The sequence below is a fragment of the Lycorma delicatula genome, chromosome 8 (assembly GCF_047948215.1).
Source record: "Lycorma delicatula isolate Av1 chromosome 8, ASM4794821v1, whole genome shotgun sequence".
NCBI classification, from domain to species: Eukaryota; Metazoa; Arthropoda; class Insecta; order Hemiptera; family Fulgoridae; genus Lycorma; species Lycorma delicatula.
In genome coordinates this window covers 73931149-73949557 of record NC_134462.1, presented here as the reverse complement: position 1 = coordinate 73949557, position 18409 = coordinate 73931149, and the positions used below count along the sequence as shown (strand labels likewise).

At 26.1% G+C, this 18409-nt stretch overlaps 1 protein-coding gene across 1 annotated transcript in view; it reads right to left on the bottom strand.

Annotated features, from left to right (window-relative positions):
- klu (zinc finger protein klumpfuss) overlaps positions 1 to 18409 on the bottom strand; it is a 133543-nt gene that overhangs the window by 74512 nt on the left and 40622 nt on the right. Inside the window, exon 2 of the mRNA XM_075372778.1 lies at positions 286 to 354. The gene's annotated coding sequence lies outside the window, so the exon portion shown is untranslated. The remainder of the gene's footprint in view (positions 1 to 285; positions 355 to 18409) is intronic.

The following is an 18409-nucleotide window of genomic DNA, read 5'->3' as shown; positions in this document are numbered from 1 at the left end:
AACCAAATAATAAAAAAAAACATATTAAAAAAACATTTTTCTTAATTATTCAAAGGATTATAATTTTAATATTACTGAATGGAAAAATTTATTAAGACCTGGAGTGATCAATTTTGTAACATTTTAATTAAAATCGATTTATTAGAAATAAACGAATAATCTAAACTACTAATCTATCAACTACAAAGTTTTCAAAAATAACATTTTTGAAAATCTACGTTAAAATTATTAAACATTTGGTATAGCCTTAATAATAATAATAATATTAATTACAATAAATCTCACCTGAATTTATTTTGAATTATGTTTATGTCATGACAGTTGCAGCTGATATAATTGCAAATCTTTATGGACCTGAAAAATAAAAATAAAAACCTTAGTAAAATATTAACTAAAAACTACATATTTATATGTAATATAATTATATTCATTTTTAAAAAAAATACATTTTCTTTCTAATATTATTCGTAAATCTCTTTTTATATGTACTGCAATAGAAACACCTTTTTAGTTTTATTTTTTTATGTCATTGTGTTTACAGATATCAGAAATACGAGTTCTTTCTATTCCTCATAATAATTACAAGACTATGTTGTGAAATTAATACAGAAAAAAAATCAAATTGAATTAAATCTTTATTATCAAAAACAAATCTCCTACAATAAAAAATTACGAATTTTTTAATTTTTAAATATCTCTGAAATGCTACTCGTAAATATAAATATTTGGACAACACAAAAATTTAAAGAGTTAATAATAAAACTTATGAAATAAAATATTTTAATTAATTTAGCCGGTGAATAATGCCTGATCCGAATTCGATCCGGGAACATCCGGATGAAAGGCAGAAAATTTTTTCACGGAGATCGGCAAAATGTAATAGAAAAATTTTTAATTATAATTAATATGAGAATATCTAGGTTACATATTAAGCCACACAGGGTTAGTTTATTTGGTAATAAAAGTTTAGAACGGAAAATTCTATAAGAGGATACAGAGATCAAACAAGTTAGATAACTTATTAGTAAAGAGACAAAAATCCCATTAATAAATTTCTTAAAATAATCTTTTTTTTCATCAGTCACCTGACTTGTTTGATGGATGTATTTTTCAATTCCTTTTTTATGTGCCCTAAAATCTTAATCTTATGTACTACTAACAACACACTAAATTTTTAATTTTATCTGTCTATAAATATACAAATTTTTGTCTTCATTAGAGATTTACCATCTATATATATATATATATTTTTTTATAATTAAATTAAAACATAAAATCCACCGTAGATTATTTATTTATTTATTTTTTTGATAAGGATTTTCGTGGTATTCTCTCTTATATAATTTATTAAAACGTTTTTATATACTTTTTCAATCCATTTACTTTATTCCAATTCTTAATCATTTTGTCCTTTTAAGGATCTACATTTTTTTATCATGTTTATTGAAAATAATTTTTACTTTTACTGAGAATCAAAATAACTTTTTTTTTTTTTTTTAATTAATACTGTAAATGAGATCTAAATTTTTAAAAAATCTTTAAGACAAAAAACCTTTTTCTTAAACATACTTAAAATAGTATTATTTTTTGTAAAACTATTTAACAGAGTTATGGAACATTTAAATAGCTTTTCAAAGGGAAAATATGCAAAAAATGATAATATTTTTGAATATTAGTACATAATTTATAGTACAAAAAAAAATTATCCAAAAAATCGAAACTAAAATATAACTCAAAAAAGGATGATTATATAGAAAAATAATAATTATTTTTTTAATAAATGATGGGTAAGATCTATAACAACCTTTTTTTTATTTAATGCCCAATACTTTTGTAGAATTTTTTCTTAATTTTTTTTTTCTTTTGTTATCTTAAACACACCCTTTATCCTGGAAAAATTAAAATACCTAAATAGCAGAATCTATCTTCTGATAATACAATTTTTCGTAAGGTACAGTCCGAAAGCCGATGTGCAGTATGCTTTAGAATTAATATGATGCATTTTATTCTTTCAACATTAGGTTTTGTAAGTTCGATATTAGAGCAAAATATCGGAGTTGCTACCGCACATAAAGCTGTAAGAAAAGAACTTAAACTTTTCCCCTAGAAAGGAATCTGTGTTCAAGAACTGAAACCTACAGATCTTACAAAAAGTCATCGACTAAAAGTCAGTTCATCGACTAAAACTCCGTAAGTATCCTCAACATTAGGTTTTTTGCAGATGAAGTGTGATTTAATGTGGGAGAGTATATTAATTCACAAAATAAATGACTGTGGTCGTCAACTAAACACCGTGAATTACACGAACAATCTTTAAACCAAGCGAAAATTGGAGTCTGGGTCGGTGTGAGTAGAACGCGCATTGTGGGTCCAATCATTTTTCATAATACTGTTAATAGTGATCTTTAATGTGCTGTTTTAACAAACCTTCATTAGTCAGCTAACAGAAGTGGAATCAATCACGGTTAAAATACTACATGTAGATTGATCGATATATTTAATATTAAACCACAAAAGAACAACTGTTTTTTAATTAAAAAATACCACAATATCAGTCATTTCCGATAAAATATTTCGATAACAGAATTCAAGATCATATAATTATAATCAATTTCATTTCTAATAATCATTTAATTTTCATGATAATTAATAACAACTAAATACCAAATCGATGAAAATTAATTATAAAAATAAATTTAATTTTCGTTTTATGATACAATAATACGAAAAATATTCAATTAGAATCAAAATGATCAAATAAACTATTTGTAAATAAACATTTATATATATATATATATATATATATATATATATATATATATATATATATCTTCATACGATAAAAAAGTCATAATAAACATGTTTACTTTCAATTATGAAGACCGGTAAAATTGAGTTCACTTATAACGCATGTGTTTTATAAGTCATAAGGAAAGGGTTCTGTTAAGGTTTTGACATTCATTTGACGTTCAAGGACATAATTTTGCGTCGATTCGAACATCTTCAATGTTAAACATAACAAGATAAACTCAAAGAAAAATAACACTGACTTTCATAAAGAAAAAAAATGTAGTATGTTATTTATAGAAAATAAATTTTACAACATTTTTACAAATTATTAGTTTATGTATAAAATACAATTATGATAAATAATAAAAATTAAAAAAATACTAACGGATAGATTATAGATAGATGAAATATCTACTGATAATTAAAGTTAAATAAAAGGTTGAAGGTAAAGAAAAATAAATAGGCAATGATATGATGTACAAGTTTGATGAACACTATAAATAATACATATTAAACTTGACTTGAAATATCATAGGATATGTATCCGATTTTTTTTTAATCATTAGAATTAATTACAAAATATAAGAGATTCATTTGTGGGTAGTGGGTTGTAATTAGCACCAACAATTTAAAGAACGAAACTAATATATACATGCTACGTATATAATCTCACACACGCGCACGCGTTTGTATATATACATAGATGATTGATGAACCATTTGGTTACCAACAATCCAGACTTCATCATTACAAGTCTGGTTATGTATGTGAGTGTGTATGTATGTGTGTGTATTATTAAACTAACCAACCACCCATGTAATTATAGCAGTAATGTTTCAAAGATCCTATTAAAAATAACAATAAATAAATAAGCTTTAAAAAATAATAATAATAGGGTTCCATGAAAATTTATTTAATTATTTTAAAGGGCATATGTGTATGGATACACACAGAAATTTACATCGGCTTATTATTAATAGCAAAAAAAAAAACTTCATTAAAAATTGTTACTTTTTACGTAATTCAAAACTGATTTCCAAAACAAGCTAAAATTTTCAATATCCTTCAATGTGTTTTTTTAATCGTACATCTTAATGATATTAATTTTTAAAGGTATTATAATTTGTTACAATGGTGGTATTTTTGACGATCTTCTGAGAAAAAAATGATCAAACTTACTTGATGAAAGGTAAAAATGAAAGAAAAACTAATAAAAAATATAAATTCTCTAAGGGATATTCATGAAACATAACTGTTAATGCTGGAAAATACAAAATTTTATTTGGATAATAGTACAAATATTATGAACAAAAAAAAAACAACGGAAAGAGTAGCTAAAAGAAAAAGCCAAACAGGTTTCCATAAACCCAAAACAGGTTTCCATAAATGAGAAATATGGAACTGTAAATCCTATAAAAATAAATTATTTTTTCTTAGGGATTTAATAAGTAAAACTGAGGTTTACATTTTTTTTATCCAATAATATCCGATGAGACAGATTTCAAGATATAATGAGGTTTTTAGAATTTAACGAAAAAACAGAATAAGATCACATCAGGATGAATTTTAAAAGTGAGAAATTTATTTTTTCTTACTTGAACATACATCATACTGAATTTAACTGTCTTTTATTTAATTTTTTTTTTCTCATGATAAAATTTACAATCAGTTATACTATTACAGAAATCGTAAATAAATTTGATGACATGTAAGGATGCTTCCATAGTTCAACTTAAAATAAAAACAATCAAAACAGTAAAAATAAAACTCTGTCCAATTTTATTTTTTTATTCTTTCATTATCTTTTTTTTCCATCGTTTATTTATAGTCGCATCAACGATAATAGTCATTAGCGATTTAAATATAATTACACGATCATAAATAATTAAACAATAAACGCAAACAAGAACAAGAATAATAAATGAGTAATAAATATTGTAATAAATAATAAATATTATAATTTTACTTTTATTTAAAAATAAAAGTAATTTTTTAAATAAAACAGATTTATTAAAAAATTAATAATAAATTATAAAAATTATAATAAATTAATAATAAAATAATTAACCCGTTTCAATACAGAACAAAGTATAATCCCAAAACAATAAAATTGTTAAGGTTTCGGCGAGAGTTTTCCGTCAATTGAAAACTTCAGAAGTCGATAATAAAAATTTAACAATTTATTTGTTTATCGTTTTTCAAAAAGACATTATCCGATTCAAAAAAGTACAGATATGTATAAAAGGCGAGATAATAATTGTTATATATTTTTCCTATTTCATTTTCTCAAAAACAAAAATATACACTGTTAAATATTTTCTTCCTGCTCTACTAATATTGCAACTAAATGAAAGAACTTTTTTAATAAAAAACAAATACGAAATTATCGATAAATAATTGGAGAAAAATTTTTTTTATAATAATATTAACCTCTACAACTAAGAAAAAAATTTTTATGCGTTTTACAATTTTCTTCTACTTTTAAAGCTTGCTTATAAAAGTAATGTAACAAAAAAAAAGATTATCTTTGTTGCTGCTAAGCTTCATAAATGATAGAATTTGATACAAAATATATGTTAAACATCAAACATTTATTGATTTTTGAATTTAAACATCTGGGTATCTAGATAACAAACTCGTTCGGCCAGAGAGGAAAGTTCTAAATAATATTCAAACTAGTGGTAATTTCCAACTTCTTATTTTGAATAAAAATTTAACATATATAAAACATTTTTAATCTCATTTTATTACATCTTAACTTTATTAATTAATTGTATAATTTCATGTGCAAATAAACTCATACACATTAAACAATAAATTTAGTGTATTTAAAAAAGTTATTATTTAAAACAACATACACTTCCAGAAAACAAATACTATTTTTTTTTTCTTTTTTTACTGATAATATCATTAGTGCTGATAATCTTATAAAAACAGTTATATAAAGATGTCTAATGTTCATATTTTAAAATGAAAATTAAAAAAGTCGTAAATTGCTTCGACCTAAATGAGATTGTTAATATTGTATACACGTTTACATATATGAATAACTTTGCTCTTATATACCGGAATATATTTTTATTTATTTTTTTGTTTATTAATCCGAATACTGGTTGCCATTTTTGGAAGACGTCCTACCCATTCAGTCAGTATATTCAGTGCACCATCACAATAGAAAGCAAACCCACGAAGGACTTGTGAGCGATTTCTTTTGTCATTGTACACATGCCGACCACTTTCACTACCTAGATTATGTTTACTGATCAGCTGGCACATGTCTATACACAAAAGTAAAACGACGTAAGCAAATATATACATTTATTTTTAAGAGAGAGTAACATTAAAGTGAGACATTAAAAAATACTCAATTAATAGAGGAAATTTTGTCCAGTTTATTTCAGTAAATAAAAAAATGTATAAAAAACTAATAAAAAAATTAAAACTTTTTTTAGTAGATGAAGTTCCGTAGTAAAATAGACTATAAATATTTATTTATTGTATTCAGCCGTTTGATTGGGTGGTTGCAATCCTCCATTCCTTTCTATATTTTGCGAATCTGTTGCCTCAACGCTTATACAACCTAAATTTTTGTTATTTATTTCATATATTTTAACCTTTGTCGCTTTTTTACTCTGTAAACTTCCTTAACATATTTAATACTTTAAAAAGCTAAATATACGAAGCAATAGATTTTCCTTGCCCTTTTTTAAAATCTACTCGAAAATTCTTTAATTCAATTTATTCATTAACCCGCCTAATTTTCAACATGTGTAACAACACGTCTCAAACTTCTATATACTTTTTCTGCGTTTCTTCTTAACTTTTTAAATATTAAAGAAGATTTCATTAACTGAAATGAAGATTTATATGAATTAATAAAATTAATGGATATTCTATGTAAATTTAAAATAAAATGAAAGAATAAAGTAATATAACATATAGTAATAACAATTATAACTATTTTATATTATTTTTATTATAGTAATATAAATTCCAGTCAGAATACTATCATGGAATAAATAAACAAAACATAATATAAACCAATAAAAAAACATAAAATACACTAATTAAACTATGGCTTTAAAAGTATTTTATTATATTCATATAAAACTATAAAAAATTTACATTTAATAAAATCTTAACAATAGAATTTACTATTACCGTAAATAATTTAATAGCAATTACATAAAATTTAAAAAAAATATATTTTTTATAAATTTGTTCAAATGAATTAAACTTAAGGAAAAATATATAACAGTAGTAAATGTTATTCAACTATAAATTAATCGTCTTCTGTTTCTTTTGATAAAAGTGGGTAATTAAATTCAATGAGTGATAATATGTGTGCGACTGACTAGAAATTCAACCGTTTCTATTAGTTTGTTTTTTTAATTAAATATTTATGTAATATTTCCTTAAAAACTTTTTATCGGATTCTTAAAATAAAAAAAAAAAAAACAATATATATATTTTTCTACATACATCTTATTTCGAGTTTCAATCAGTAAATATGAATATAATATTAATTTTCATTAAAAAAAGGAAATCATATCTATTAAAAAATAAATCATGAAATGAATGAAAAGGAGTGAAGAAGGGAATTCATATCTACAACATAATTAATTAATGTTTTTATTTTTACAATCTAAAAAATTAATTTCCGTAACAGTAAATTTAGCTGTTTAACTGATTTTATTTCTTTTGAATACTTAATTCTAAAAAGAGCAATCATTTGAATTGGGAAAAGTATGGTAAAACAGATCAGTATATCACTAATTAATATAAGATTGTACCGGGTGATTCAAAAAGGACTTCACAACGTTAAAATCACATAAACTTTAGTTGAATAATTTACAGATTCGGTTAAGGTATCATTTCAGAGCAAAACACATCTAGTTTTGACTCGTGTAGTTCATTAATAACGAATTCGGCTACCAGTGTTGTTAAAATGGATATATTTACTTGTGTGGAAAGTGTTCTCTATGTGTTTTGGTTTCACGATTTGCATTCACAGTTGCAGTTAACGTAATTTTCCTAGAGACTACGGTAGTGAGCCTATTAGTAGGTGTACAGTTTACTCTCGGCACCAAATCTTCATTGAGACAGGTTGCTCTGTTAAACAAACAAAAAAACCAGGACGCCTACGCGTCCCTGAAGTGGCTGTGGAACTCAGAGAAAGCTCTGAACGTAATCCAAAGAAATCAACGCGACGTGTGTCACGTGAGACTGGCATTCTACAAACAATTGTTTGGGGCGTATTACGTAAACGATTTTCCTTGAAATCATACAAACTAAACGTGGTTCAACATGTTAAAGATAACGACAAAGTTGCTTGGCTGCAGTTTGTTTGGAAATGATGGATAGAATTGCAAACCACGATACATTTTTAGACTTATACCTTTTTTTGTGATGAGTCAACGTTTCACATTAGTGGCAAGGTGAACACCCATTACTGCCGAATATGGGGTAGCTAAAACCCTCATGAAATTTAGTAGCATATTTGTGATAGCCTTAAGGTCAATCTTTTTTGTGCTCTAAGCAAACAAAGAATGTACGGCCCGTTCTTCTTCCAGGAGGCAACCGTAAATGGTATCGTTTATCTGGACATGCTTGAAAGTTGGCGACAGAAATGGATACCATTACTATCAACAAGACGGGACACCACCTTATTACCCGGCAATGCTTCCCTATTGCTAGATCTGATTTTTATATATATATATATATATATATATATATATATATACTATAATATATTTTTCCCTTTCTCCCTTTTTCCCACGTGTAAATTGGTCCAGTAGTTTTTTAGTATATAACGGAAACATTGAGATGGAATCGCAAAATATTTAGTATAGCGTGTGCTGCTTTTAAGTCCAACAGATAGCGCTGTTTTTCAAAAAAAGCATCTTTTCACCTGCAACAGGTGTTAACATCTTAGGTATATAAATTGTAGGTACATAAAAACACGCGCGTATTCGAATGCAACGTTGTGTCAAAATTTCAAAGCAATCGGTGAAGAACTTTCGGAGATTTAGAATTTTGAACAAACGAACATTTACATTTTTGTTTATATAGATTTGACAGATTTTAATAATTGAAGTCAGAAACGAAGAACTGTTGAGATAATACTGAAAAACTGAGAAAAAATACTGAATTTATTAGTTTATTTTTTAAATAATCATTTAATAATTTCTGAATGATTATTTTCTGTTTTTTATAAGTTAAGGATAAAAAATTTCGAAAACATAATAATATCGATTTATCGTAATAATTATAGAAAGAAAGCTGGTAAATATAAAATGTTTCATTTGTTACATGGCAAGACCAATTGACAAGACCACGGCAAGAGAATTGGGAAGAACAGAAATATGTTAATTTAATGTAAAATATGATTAATTAATTTAAGATGTGATTGAATACAAAGAAAGGAACTGGCTAGGACATTATATGAGAAGAAGGTGGATGCGATAGAAGGCCTGGTATATTGAATGAAAGGAAGAAGAGGAAGAAAGCGATTTCAAATGATGGATGGGATTATGGAAAAGGGAAATATGTTGAAACAAAGAGGTTAACTAAGAATAAGAAGGTGGAAACAGCAGCAGGACAAGAACTGCCCTAATGGCAGAACACGGATGAATGATACAAAACTTTTTGACGCAGTTAAATGCGTATAATGTAAAATTTTTATATTTTTTTTACCGATTCTATCATTTACCTGTAGAATTTAATAAGTGAAATAAAAATACAAAATATTTTACAGATCTCATGTCTTGTTGAAATAACATGATATGTTTTTATTAGAACCTTAAACCCATTCGAAGTGGTTAGTAAAGAGGATATAATATGAATATAACTAGCCGAAATATATACTTAATGTTGATGATTTTTTTATTTTTTTCAATTCAGAAAAATTCAATAATTTAATGAATGGTGAAGATAAAAAAAATATAATAATAATAGAAAATAACAAGTTGCTATAAATATACGTATACATGCATATTTTAAAGTTAATAAATAAAGTTAATATAACTTATTAGCTATTATTAATTAAAATTTAATATGACTTGGCATAATTGAGCTGTAAATTATTGTTTAAATTGGAAGAACAAGGTCTTATATACTAAATCTAGGTAGATACGAAATGCTAAGGCTCTAGCCATCGGTATTATGATAACCCCCTCTACTATTACTCTTCTTCCTTCTTAACTTTTATAATCATTAAACTACTTGCTGTACGACTTTTGAATTCGTAATTAACTTTCAAGGAAATAATTTTCTTCTTAAATTATATAGCTTTGTATATAATATAACGATTTAAATAAAATGATATCACATTTGTTGGAGAATGAACGAAAGCTGTAATAAAATTTACGATTCTTGTTACTTATATATGTTATATCCAAATGTACGAATGTGTGCGCTCGCAGTAAGTTAAAATATATGTATAATAATAATTTCTAAATACCTCTTCTTGTGCTGTATTTTAATGTTATATCTGAGAAATATAGTATTAAGCCTACGCTGCTGATCAAACATACCGCGTTTCTTATTAGTAACTAACTGTAAAATTATAATTATTGTAATTATTATTATAATTTTATTTTATTTCTTGAATAGAATGATATAACTACTATTCATTAGAGTACATTAATACATAATTTAAATAAATTTATAATTCTATCTATTAAAAAAAAATCAGAAAAATTAATTATTGTTTTTAACACAGTTTAATAAAGAGATTTTATCATAATTATCACCATATGTTATCTAAACCAGGTTTATTGTACCGTCTCCTCTCACATTTTCCATTACCTTTTTTTCAAATATAAACATAAAAGCATCAATTTTATATCCTTTTATACCATTTATAATTTTTAATGTTTTTCTTTACCTTTTACTAATCGCTCTTGCAATATTTTAATCAATCTTTCTCTACGCATGATATATAGCGCATTACTTATTTTGATGTATTCCAATAAAATTTTGTATTCTCGTTTATCTTTTTCATAATTTCTTAATCTTTCACTCCTTCTATCCACTTCTATCCTGTTTATATTTTCTCACATTTTCTCCACGCCTAAATTTTAAATGGGCTTTTGTTTTCTGTATGAAATATATACTCTAAAAATAAGACTTCAAATGATGCTTATAAAATTTTAACCCCAACCAACAAATGTTTTATAAAAATTATGTTGTCCTTAATGAAAATGTATTATTATTTAAAAACAAAAAAAAAAACATTATGTAATACACCTTATTTATTGAGAGTTAAGAGTAAATAAAACAAATGAAATTAGTTCTCATTATATTAACAAATAAAATATTATAAAATCATGACAACCCATATTGATTTGGTTTCAACTTTCCATAATATTCATTACTTTAAAAAAAAACCAAGCATTGAATTGTTTAATATTTTATTTTGAAATAATCAAAGAGCAATGACCTATGATAAGTTATAATAATAAATGATGTTGATTTTTAATAAAGATTAGAAGCACAATTTGACAAAACTGTTGATAATGCAGTAATGATTCAGTTAGAAACAGTTTTTTTTTGTTTGTTTTTTTAATCATTTATTTGTAATTATTTTTTCTTAATGTGATTAAATCACCAGTAGATTGTATAACTACAGAATTTTACGGCTGTAATATTTTTAATAACTTGATTTAACTTTTAATTTAATAGGTATAGAAAAAACTTTCCTCTTGCATTAATTAAACTATCATGTTATAGAATTAAATAACAAATGAAGTTTTCAGATTTTCATTTCCCCTCAAATGAATTTCTATAATCTGTTTTTTCTGTACAAAGTTGTCATGCTTTTTTTGTATTCTACCTACCATATCTGGAAATATTTCAGGATACAATAACAATAATTATCATGTAATTATTTTTTGTTATAGAAATAAAAAAAATAAATAAATAAATGATAAACATACTTATTATCCATTGTAACATTTTTATCTAATTGATAATTATTTAACAATTGTCTTATTATGCAGAATAATTTTTTGTTTAATCATTACGTTGATATATTTCAATTGTCATATTGTTACACAAACCGGGATGATATAATAATAATTTAAATTCCAGTAATCATAAAGAAACTCAAATTTATTTGGATTTATAAAAATGTGATGATTTCAATACTAAAACAATTATAAAAATTGTAATTTAAAATGATATAAGTTTATGATAAATAGAAATATATAGGTTGTAATTTATGATCATTATTTTAGGCTGATATTATATCAGAATTAATTTACGGATTATTAATTGGGCATTAAATTTATTATAATAATAAATTTTTACACTGTGAAGTAATTAATAAATAAAATAGTTTTTTTTAATTTTCTAGTAATAATTAGTGAGGAGTAACTAAATCATAAAGATTGTTATATTTTAATATATATATATATATAAACAGCTAATGTGTATGCGCACACGCACAAGTGCACTCTCTCTTCCTCCTTCAATCTATCTCATATATATATATATATATATATATATATATATATATATATATGACACGAAAAATTAATTTGGCCTCATTTGATCGTAAAACAAAAAACAAAATATTTATATGCAACCGTACTTCATTAGACCGCCCTCACAAATTTGCATATATATATATTTATACTTTCTATAGCCCATTATACCAATAGAGATGACAATTACCAGATAACATCATAATAAAGTAATCAGATAAACTTAAAATAAAAATATTCTGTTCCAATTTTAATTTATAGTTCTTATTTTGATTAGCAACGATATTAGGAAACAAGTCCTATAAATTATATAAATTTATTATATTAAATGCTCATTTTCAAACGAAGAAAACAGCTGTTTAGATTCAATGCCAAGAAATATAGAATAAGAGGAATATAATTTTATATACATACCCAAACAAACTTCTGATTTTAAGATAACAATAAATAATCGAGCATTTCTTTCTCGTAGTCTATTTTTTTTTTCGTAAATTAATGGTTAATTATTTAAAATGTAAATTTATGTATTTATTTTTGTTTAATTATCCATATTATTCGTTATCTTTTTTCAATAATATTTTTATTTTTATTAATAATGGTAAAGGAATAACCTATCGAAGGTCTTCGAAAGGTTGTTCCTTCGGATGATTTGGCCTCCTTTGAAACATGGCCGTGTAATTCCTGACCATCAGTTCGGTTTCCGTTGTGGGCATTTAATTCCACTGTCATGTAAACATACAGGCTTGTAAACGTAATAAGCAGAAACCTTAAAGAGAAAAGATACTGTTCGTTTGACGTGTTACACAACCAACAAAGTCTGGTACCCTAGCCTTTTGTACAAATTAAAGATAAGCCTTCCTTAACTATATTACCTTATACTACGCAGCTACCTAGAAGAACGTTACTCTCAGACGGTTGATAACCAGTAGTTGTCCACGAATACCCTACAAATTACATCAGATTTAAACAACAGATGGTTGAATATTTGGAGAATACTCGTTAACCAAGCAAAATCGAACAGATGACATTCAAAATGAGAAGAGATGACTGCCCACGGGTCCACCTTGGTGGCGCTGAAATTCCAAAAACCGAGAGTTTGAGGTACCAAGGTCTAAACCTCGACTTACGTGAAAATTTCATATAAAATAGAAGAGAAGTCAACTTGAGATAAAGTTCCAGGAAATGTTCTGGTTGCTGGGTAGACGTTGTCGTTAGTACTTGTCTAATAAGCTGCTGGTATACTCAACAATTCAAAAACCGATCTAGACCTATGAGGCACTGTGAGCAGAAGCAATGTCTTCATCTTAAAGAAGTGGTTTCAAAATAAGCTAGCGAGGTGAATAACAGAGGCAACTTGGTTTAGATTAGAATTACGGTCTGTGCGTTAAGAAATACAACGTTTCATTTCAAAACACGGCTTAACTACCATACAAATCTCTTGGCAGTAAGCCTACTAAACAGTGGAGATGATATTAGAAGATTGAATCGAAATTCTTTCGTGTCTTAATGTGTCTATGATTACCTCGGTTGTCAGTATTGTGCATATCTATTCGACTCTTAATTTCAAATTTGTTACATATACTTTTCTTTTCTCTTTACATTTGTTCATCTTTTTATTTGTTTCTACTTATAATGATATCTTATTTTTATTTCTATGTTCTCGTGGTGTTGAGTGTCATACATAATTGCTAATTGTATGTGTTTACTAAAGGTTTATGTAAATGTAATCGATTGTAAATAAGTTTTGAATGAATAAAAATTTAATCAGTCGAACATATTTACGAGGAATCTTATCATACCATTTACATACATAAAATATTACATTCGCAGATCACGAAAATAAAAATTATTGTGAACAAGTAATAAAATGCAAAAAAAAAATTAAAAACTAAAATTTTTTTTTTTCATCTACTGATTTATAAAAAGGCATCTAACACTGCAGTTTCATTATTAACCATTTGATTCAATTTTTTTCTTTGCCATGTCGAATATATATATATAGCAGTAAGCCAAAAATTAACACAAAAACATATTTACGGTAGATTTGCGCCGATTGGTATTGCGGAATCAGAAGAAAATTGGAGGTGTAAACAAAACCGTATATATATATATATATATTTATTACTTTCCTGTCATCATTCCTTTAGAGATATGCTGAAAAAAGGAAATTATGGTAATCAGTCAAAAAAGGAGGTATGGGTTTTTTTTACTTTTCATGACCGAGGGATCGCTGGAAAAAATACAAAAAAGTGGGTAATATTCGTATATACGAATGCACGTGGGTTGGCTTGTTTGAAACTTAATAACTTTTGACTGGATAAACCAATTTTAACGAAATTTGACAAAGAGACTAATGTATAAGGGGCAATTTGTTGGTAAAATTTTGGAATCAACATCTCCAGGGGATGGGGTAGATAGTTTCTTTGGGTTTAATTTTCTCAAAATTTTGCAAATCCCACTTTATATTAAACACGAGTATGATAAGCATAATTATAAGACAATTATGTACATGCGTATCTTACCATTTAAAAAAAAAATTTCCGAAAATTTTCTCACTTCCCCAAAAATAAATAAAAGCTATATTTTTATCTACTGCTTATTTTTTAATTGAATTTTTTCTTATGTCTTCCTAAGCATAGTAGTAGTGCATTAGCCCAAAAAAAGTTTGAATTTTTTAAACGTGTTTCATGTACAATATTCCACTATTTAAGAATATATAACCAATTATAGGAAAGTATAACAACTTTGTTGTCAGCTTATATACCATTTTATTTAGTTCTATATCAATGCCCAGTAAATGTGTAAAAGATTACCTTGATTAATTTTTCTTTAAATTAGAATAAATTCTTATTTAATTTAAATATATTTTATAAATCTATGTTATATGATATAACAAACACTTCCAATATTTTTTTTTTTTATTATTATTTCGCAGTCACGAAGGTTAAGATTATTTTTTTTAATAATATAAGTAAAATTCGTATAGCTTCGTTAATAATAATGTTTATGAAAAAAGGTATGGTAAAAAAAATTACAAATGCTATTCTTGTTTGCATTTCATCATTAGTGTTAAGTAAAATGAGAGATGAAGACGTACTTCATTATGTTTCTATTCATATATATTCGATTCAGTGTTGTCGGCAATTCGATACACTTGTTATTATAGTTAGGTAGGTTTCGTAGGAATGATAGGGAAACATTATGATATAAGTTAAAGAAGATAGATTGACGATAGAGGATGGAAAGATATGCTATAATATAACGGTTTTGATGTGAGAGACTAACCTCACATACGAAAAGTTCTTTCTTTATCTAACTTCTAAGTGATTCGACTAGGGTTGTCGAACTGTCAACATTGTCGGTAAAACTTTATACGTGAGAAACATTATAAGAGAATGTTTCTTTAACGTAACAATTTTCTCTTTTTTAAATTTATTTAAATATAAAGATAAGATTTTTATTTGATAATTTAATTTATTTAACGGTATCGTATAATACTGACAATAATATTCTATTATATCATAAATTTTTCATTTTCATATCGTGCCAAAAACGTAAACATATTTTTTAATCAATTTAAACTAAATTAACTTTAGTCGTAATAACATAACCTAAATTATTCATAGTAAGTAAAGGTTGGTTGCGTTTAGCCTATTAACTCAGATTTGAATAATCTGTAAATAAAAAAAAGAAGGTCCCTTTAAGAATCCACTGAATTTCTGAAACACAGCGTCCCAGAAGATGATGGGTAATATACTGAGGGGAAAGGGTCGTTCAAAATAAATTTTTAAAAATGTATGTGAACAAATGGCATCTCTTCATCTTTCCCTCTGACTGCCATTTTATGTTTCTTTTATCAATCTAATTGTTTTTTAAACGAATTAAGATATTTATTGAAATCTCGTGTACATGCATCAAACAATATCTTCTACAAAATAAATAATTTTGAAAATTTTACATTAGACTTTTATTTTTGTTTTCACTTCCTTCCTTCACAAATTGAATTAAACCAATTAATAATTATTTATTTATTACTACTAATAGGGCAGGTTAAAAAATCTAATATGGACACCACCATATGAACACCATCTAATATGGACTTCCTTGTACGCCTGTTTAATTACATATACACATTTTTTGCTGCAGTTCATTTAAACTTATTTCATTTGTAAGAGAGATACGATCTTCTATCCAGTTCTTTAATAAAGTGGACAGTTTTACAATTGTATGTGTGGACAATACATGCATAACATTTTTTTTGTGGTGTCCGTATTAGCATTTTATATTAGTTTATATATTAATATTGTTTCACGTCGCTCAAGTAGTTATGTGGTGTAAGTGAGAACGTGTCGGATCCGTAACTATGCACACGTCGATTCGAATCCAACTTCAGATACATATATATTTTTTTTACTTTTTTTTTTTTTTTTTTTTTTCAATTTTACTATATTGATTTATTAATTATTAACCTCTGTAAAAAATATTGAATTAAAATGAAAAGTGCATAAACTTCTGATTATGTACTTTTTCATATTATTTTTTTTTATTATTGAATTATTATTTATTGTAAAAATTTTTTTACAATCAGAAATTAGTAATTATTAATAAATCAATATATTTAAATTAAAAAAATAAATTTAAAAAATCCCTTTCAACACGCTGGAAGGCGGAGGTAGATTTCATCGGTGCTATGTACGGGATAAAAAAAATCTTCATCTTAAAGTTAACAAAAACTTCAAATTTACTCAATACGACAATGGTTGCATGTTTAGCATACGAAAAGACCCATCTTCTTACAATTCCAGCAATATTCTGGTAATCCCTTGCCGTAAGGGTTGGTTATATCAAAAATAATTTCAGAAAAAAAAATTTTAGAAATCTTTATAGGACTAACGACCACTTTAAACCGATTCGATACTGTGCCTATTAAGGGAGGTATGATTTTTTGTCTTCAAAACCCCCATTTTTCCACCCCCTGGCCCAACGGTTGGTGATATCAAAAAACTTTACTTACATGAATTTTAGGCCCTTATCGAGACAACATTAGGAACTTTAAACGAAATTATTGTTTTACTTAATAAGCAAGTTATTCGAAAAAGTCCCCCCAACAAATATTTCCACCCCCCATGGTCCGATTTTGGCCGTTAACGACCTCGAACGAGATTTTTTGGCGCAAACTTACGGCAGTTATCGTTTCCAAAAGAAAGTAAATATATATATATATATATATATACTTTTGAACTGACAGTAGTTTTGGGGTCTGAGGGATGTGAAACGCGAAGATGTATCGAAAATTTTTAGAAAAAGGAATCACGGTACCCATTGCAATAAGAAGCTTTCTTTTGATATCTACCTAAAATTTCATTCCTGACTCAAATTGGATCCCAGGCCTTTTTAAATGGATGGCGGAACGCCATCCATTTAAAAACTACTCTCTCTTTTTCTGTTTTAGTTTCCGGAACCACCGTAAAGTATTACTTCAGAGGATGATAAGTACAAATGCAAATGAAGTGTAATCTTGTCAGTTTCAGGTGGACCATTCCTGAGATGTGTGGTTAATTGAAACCCAACCACCAAAAACACCAAAATAGTAGGGACGCTATTATTCTACTACGGATATCAGTGAATTTATTAAATTTTTCTTCGGTTAAAAAAATACTTTTATTTATTTTTTTTGAAATAAATTAAAAATCGATAGCTTATTATTATTTTTTTTTTTTGAGTTAGGTGAATTATGTGTATATATTTACTTACGTACAGGTAGTAATATAATTTTTAATTGAGTAAGTTAACTTTAATAATGTAGGTCAGAACTTTTTATAAATGAGTTGTTTGTTTATTTGTATAGTCCTAGATCACAATTTTCTTTTTTTCTAAATAAACCTATTTAGAACGACGCAAAGTACTTAAAGGCGTTTCTTTGCCTTTTTTGTGCCAATATTTCTTTCATTCTTCTGCTATGAGCTTCTTCTCTCTTTGGATCAGGTCGTTTATGTCTTCTTCTTCTTCTTCAACCTATCTTGGTCAACTAGTCATTTCTGAATTTTATGTGAAAAACTTTTTCTGTTTCGAATGTTATTTCTGACAACTTTTGTTCATTTATTATTTCACCAATCCATTTTATCTAGTCT